This window comes from Mchenga conophoros, linkage group LG5 (genome assembly GCF_057382185.1).
Source record: "Mchenga conophoros isolate Kocher_MC1m ecotype Shallow Benthic linkage group LG5, M_conophoros_male_GT1.1, whole genome shotgun sequence".
Lineage (NCBI taxonomy): Eukaryota > Metazoa > Chordata > Actinopteri > Cichliformes > Cichlidae > Mchenga > Mchenga conophoros.
The window spans coordinates 666,919-673,667 of NC_140530.1; the positions used below are offsets into that span (position 1 = coordinate 666,919).

The 6,749-nt window shown below is 38.5% G+C and overlaps 1 long non-coding RNA gene across 1 annotated transcript; it reads right to left on the reverse strand.

Annotated features, from left to right (window-relative positions):
• Positions 1–1,126: 1,126 nt before the first annotated feature.
• LOC146573520 (uncharacterized) lies at positions 1,127–2,361 on the reverse strand. Its single transcript, XR_014892547.1, has 3 exons — positions 2,153–2,361; positions 1,864–1,950; positions 1,127–1,157 (listed from the first exon to the last, which is right to left on the reverse strand). It is a non-coding gene; the product is annotated as an uncharacterized LOC146573520 (long non-coding RNA).
• Positions 2,362–6,749: the final 4,388 nt, after the last annotated feature.

Below are 6,749 nucleotides of genomic sequence, written 5' to 3' on the forward strand. Positions count from 1 at the left end.
ATACAATTAATATCCTTTTCATTTCTTTTCTCAAAACCTCCATTCGCTTTATCTGCCTAAAGTTTAACTCATCTGTTTCTCTGTCTGGGTGCTCACTCGTCACAGTCACTTCCTTTTATGCGCATGTAACTTCCTGTCACACACCCACAGCTTCTCAGAGCAGCTCAAGCTGCTTTTCTGTTTCTGCAGGCTAATCAAACTTATTTTGTATTTACAATCTACAAACCCTCTGTAATTCTACTAACTTTTGATCTAAAATGTAGCATCATTCACACAATGATTTCATAATCCTCTCACACACACACCTTTTAAATAAACTAAACTCTTATAACATCACTCATGCATCTCTTAAATTAAAAACACTTTCAAACTTTAAAACATCCTACTTTACATCACCAAAGAAATACCTCTCACACCCAGAGGCGGAGCCAGACATTTGAAACACCCGGGGCTTAGCCCAAAAGGATAGTATGCATGTGGGATTTTTTTTTCCCTTGGGGGGGGGGGGGGGGGGTAGAAATGACTGAAAGATTAATTGGCTCTGTTTTGAGTTTTGTTCAAAAAAGAATGACTTCATATAGGGAAAAATATATATCACATGTGCAGAACACCTTAAGCTAGTTTTTTAATTAAGCAGCAAGGCAGAACAAAATCAGGGCTGTATCAAGACACGAGGACTAAACCCCAATTCAACCAGACCAAGAACTGATCCAGAATTAAAACAGGACTACAACAGTTCAAAATCAGGACTACTTGGGACTTAACCAAGACAGAACCAGAATCAGAACTAGATGATAGTAGCACTAAAAATCATCATAGACCTGCACTACATTTATTTTTTAATTTTACCAAAGTACAATATTTAGATTGAGAAAGGTTTATATAATTATTTAGCCTTGTTGTGCAAACAAGCCTTCATAACTTAATAAATATAGAATTTGAAAAATAACAAACCTAAAAAGAAACACTAGGTATGAGATACATGAGTACCTATGATACGGTGATACTTTTGGTAAACAACCATTTGACTAACATGTGTGTCTCACCTGCTCTTGTTCATCTCTGTTCTGTCCTCATTCTCCATCTCCCTCTCTGCTCCTCTCTCTCTCCCTCTCTGTTCCTCTCTCTCCCTCTCTGTTCCTCTCTCCCTCTTTGTGCTGACAATCATCAAATATACAGTTGAAACCAGATATTTACAAACTCTTCAGATAAAAACACAAACACTTTTAAATTGTAACCTCAAATCAGACTAAATGTTTATTTTTTTAGATTGATAAATATAAAAAACATATTTGTTAACTTTAAGAGTAAAGAGAGAAATCGTCTGTATTTCTTAATTGTAAATGGCACCAAATTGTATTCAAACTGAGCCACACTTATGGAGCTCCACAGTTCTTTTCCTGGTGTTTTGTTGACATCTCTTGATTTTCCCATGTCACAGAAACAGGCTCTGTGTTTTGCCTTATATGCATCCACAGCTGTGCCACCTGTTTACTCACATGGACTCTACTAACCTATCAGAAGCTTCTTCAGCTCAGAATGGAATCGTCTGGAGTTTTCTTATTAATTAACAATAAACTTAGTGTACATGTACTCCTAAATTTGATGAAAGTGATAAAAAACAGAAAGCTCTGTCTCTCTTTATTGTGACATTTAACTAATTCAAAAGATATTTCAATATTTATCTAAAACAAAAGTTTACTCTAAATTGATGTTGTGCAGTAAAATGTTTTATGTTTTCTCCCTAAAGTGTAAATATCTGGTTACAAATGTGAATATCCTGCTGTGTACTGAAATTCCTCTTGTTTTGCATAGAAATATACTGAACAACATACAAAGCATAATATATAAAATAACATTTACCTGAGTTTTTCTTTGAAAGAACCCTCTAATGTCCATTCTTATATTTCAGTACATAACTGAAACCGATTTAGTCGGGGAGGGTAAGAACTGAAAATATGAAATAAACACACGTAAGCTAAGAATCTCTAAAAAAAAATAGCATTTGTTCGGCTTTTCATTTCGCCATTTGTTGATTCACTTGAAGAGCAAGTAACGTAATATTGGTCAAGTGATCAGTTTGATATCAATCTTTCGTGATGCACCGTCATATTTACATTATTTGTACGGTACGAATGATTTGCTTTGGTACCTGGTCAAACTTAAGCTCTCCTTAGTATGGCTGGCTCCGTCTCTCCAACAGCGCACTGACGGGCAGCAGCTGCCCCGCCCCCTCGCTCAGTCGCTTAGTGCCTGAGCTTGGATCATACCAATATCAGGGGGGGATTCACGCACAGTCGTAAATTCCCACAGTGTGCACTATGTGCTTCGAATATTGTGTGTACTTTTTGTTTTATACAGTTGTCAGCCAGACATCTATGAAAAAATTACACTCCAAAATACCCCGGGCTTCTGACAAAACAACCCGGGCTTAAGCCCAGTAAGCCACCCCCACGCTCCGCCCCTGCTCACACCTTTATTCATCATTCAAAACCTTCTAGTCACCGCATTCACACACTTAAAGTGTGACCAGAGTTGAGGAATATAACTCAAAACACACTTTCCTAAGAGTATTTTAGACATGCTTGTCATAATCAAAAAGAGCAAGTCAAAAACAAAAAACAAACGAAAAATTGAAACCTCCATTAATTCTCACCGCACACACAAGAAATTGAAAAAATAAACCACACCAGCAACTAATGCTGGAGAAAAGTTACTACTGAAAGTAATGTGTTAGTCTTAAGTATATACAGTGCACTCAATATATTTATATATCTGCATCCAAACTCAGTCAATTACTATACATCCACTACGGCAACTCAAAACTTTATTTATAGTCCTCTAATAAACATAAATGGCATTTGAAACACACACTCAACAATGTTTGCAGCAGTATTTGTAAAACCAACTGTGGTTTAAACAGTTCACTACTTACTCATTTGCATTTTCACTCACACACACACCGTCTAAAAATAGCTCCAGCATTGCCTCAGACTCCTTTCACACAGAGATCTCTTATTTTATATTACAAAGACATCTTATATTTACAACCACTGTCAGATCTGTCAGCTTTAGCACCTACACAATTTCGACAAATTTAAAATAACCGCCCAGCGGATAAACTCCCTGAGTTTTTTGCGACCAATTAACCAGTATCAAGACTTTAACTGTTTCTGGCCTCATCTCTAAAATCCCTAACTCAATTTAAAAGCGTCAACCAACCCAAACTTTGCCTGAAGCTCTAATTTTGGCGTTTCACAGCCAAGGCTTACCCCAAAGTGTTAAGTTAAAGTTACACACCCGAAGTCCAACTTCTCCTGTCCAAAAAAGCGCAGACTACCGTTCCAAACGGTAAGGAGACTCTAACTCCTAGCTATTTTGGAGGTTCCCAAGTTCTCCCCGGTTGCCAACCGTACTAACCCTATTCGCCGATAGGTCAGGGCCAAGCGTCCTTGGCCGGGAGGGAGCATTACCTCCGAGAACTGCACTTCCTAGAACCCCCACGGTTCCGTTCTAAAATAATTTATAATACTTTGAAACAACAATCAACACCCGAAACAAGTGTATAACTGAGGCAGGTGCAACCTAGTGGTCAATGGAGACTCCAACTCACAAAATGACCGCTCAGGTCCACTCTTATGACCAAATTTGGACTCTAACCAACACAATAACCAATTCCCTACCAAACTACTTGAGACTCTAACTCAATTTCTTTGGGACTTCAACCCAGTATTTAAACTTTTCTTATCAGACTCTTAACTGCTTTCATTTCTTCTTAGCAGAACTCTAACTGCTTCAACTCATGAGATTTTTCATCAAAATCAAAACAGACATCCACCAGTAACTTCAGTGAGTAGACTTAAATTTTATCATATCCAATTTGGCACACTTTGGAAATAATTCAACAGGTAGTGCCTTACCTTTTGGATAAGCCGGCTTATGCCCACTCACTTCGACCACTGGAATTCATGTCTGCCCGTCAGACCACCTAAGACCAAATTTCTCCATCTACACCTCCAATTCTCCCTCCTCAACCACCGGACGAGCCCCCAAATGTTAAGGTTCAAAATTGAGGAGGGAGAGTACAAACCACCCATGGTCCAGAAGGTCTTGGTCAAACAATGATTTTAATGACTACACACGTGTGGGAAGAACACTCTGTACGCCGACAGCAAGTGATCTCCAACTTAATCAAAGCATGAACAGATATTTTATAGCATCAGGGTTTGATTTACTGACGCCCCTTCATGTGTCACAGATACATTTTATACATAGATCAGATCAACACCACAATGGCTTTTAACCCAGAAGATCATCTTCTATTTTCATGGCTGGTACTTTCCGTTCTTGTCTTAAAGTAAATTGTTCCTCTTTCTTGCCGAGACAACAAGGACGGTTCCTCTTTTACCGAGACACTTTTGCAGTTACAACCAGACATGACTAATCTCTCCTCTAAATAAATTTAACTCATGTGTGTGTGTCACGACCTCACATGCTCTTTCTCAATTCACCTGTTGCACTTCTGACCTTTCACCAGACCAGAGGCTCACTGAGACTATATGTATGTCTTCTACTAAATAAATGTTTTAACCAAGAACCTCTACTTAAAAGCTTAATATAAAATGATCTGATATATAAGTGTTTTGTAAGCATGTACTGCAATTCCTTCTATGGCTCCAAGTCACTTGCACAATAGATTGTCCGGACATCGCGCCGAACAAAGCTTCCGACCCCCAATTAATTGACCGAGCTCCAACTCTTTAATAAGCACAGATATGCATTGTGTATAAAATAGTCATAACTGCACCTGAAATACAAGGTCAACATAATAACTGTATGCATAACATCTTAAGGCCTTCTTAAAGCTATCTGTTACATTGTTAAAGCCTCGTCTTAGCCTGCTGCTCAAAATAACTTTCACTTCTGCAAAACTCTCCAAGCCTGTTTCCTGTCCTGTTACTTTTAGCCTTTCTGAAAGACACACACTGTTCAACCCCTGAATGCAATATAAACTCCAGATTATATTATTAATGCAATGGTAATGATGACAATTATTTAACCATAGCAGTAAAATAATTTCCCTGCTCCACAGTATCCTGCAAAGGATTCTCATCGCATCATTATATGCAACATGCAGCTTCTGCATGCTACATTGTTTGTAGGATGACCACAAGGGGGCAGTATATAGCGGTGTGCAATACACTTTAAACAAAGCCACTTTAACTGGAAGTGAACAAAAGCTGAATTTGCGTGCAATAGTATTTGCCTGCACATAGAGCTTACATCGTTGTCTGTATATGTCATCATCATCATTCATTTGCTCAGTAATAAAGTGACCGAGGTATTTCACCTTTTTATGAACTTCAAGAGTTTTTTGTGCCAGTTTAAACAAAGGGAAATTTAGCTGTTTATCCTGCTTGGTTCTACATATCAAAACAGCACTTTTAGCAGCATTGTACTCAATGTCATATTGCACACCATATTCAGTACAGACATTAAGAAGATCCTGTAACCCAGCACTGCTTGGACTAAAAACAACCAGGTCATCTGCATACATGAGATGATTTATCAGTGCTTTACCTAATATACACCCAGTGTTACAGGCTCTCAGCTGTATGGACAAATCATCAACATATAGATTAAATAAAATTGGAGACAAAATCCCACCCCGTCTAACACCATTGCTGACACCAAAGGGGGCAGAAATACTGCTTCCCCATTTAACCTGCATGTTCTGATGAGCGTACCAGTAAGAGAGAATCCTCACCATGTATTGAGGAACTCCCCGTCTCTTCAGTTTATCAAAAAGTTTTCTGTGGTTCACTCGATCAGAAGCCTGAGAGGCATCAATGAAACACATGAGGACAGATGAATTTTTAGCCCTATACGACCTGACTATTTCCTTGAGTGCATATATGCACATGTCAGTGCCGTGCTTTGGTTTGAAGCCAAACTGATTATCCAGAGAAGAGATGAACTCACTAACTCTATCAAACAAGATTCTTTCTAACACCTTAGATAAAATACTGGCTAGTGCAATCGGCCTGTAATTATCCAAACAGCTCACTTTTGCAGCTTTGTCTTTCATAACTGGTACCAGTAAAATACACAGCATTGAGTCTGGTAATATGCCATGAATCATAAACCCAGTGAAACAGAGCGCTAGAAGAGGAGCTAGCCTTAAACTAGCATGTTTTAAATGTTCTGCAGTGATGTGATCCAAACCAGAGGATTTATTCTCAGACAACCTATGAATGGCTTCATATACTTCATGTGTCCTTACACTTATTGTGTCATTACTCATGTCAAGATTGTCCTCATATGGATCACTTTTTATACAGTTAAACAACGCACTGTAATGCTGTCTCCATAATGCTGCAATGTTATCTGCACCAGAAACACCTTCAACAGTTGATGGTAGAGATGGTTTACAGTTATTAAGAGCTTTCACCTCTTTCCAAAAATCTGTCATATTATTACACAGCATTTTCCAAAGAATCTGCTCTCAGCATTTGCTCATTTTTAGTTATAAAGCGAACAGCGTACTTATATCTGGCATTCGCACATTTTTTCTGTTCAAATTCTGGGCCTTGTTTAGGTCTTCCAGCCATGACCCAACATTTATAAGCTATGCGAGCTTCATCATGGTACATGGATACATGTTCTTTCCAGCCAGGTCTGATGTTAGGTTTCTTATGCTTATATTGTTTATCAAGCGGTGTACCACTTTCATGCAGAGCAGTCACTAT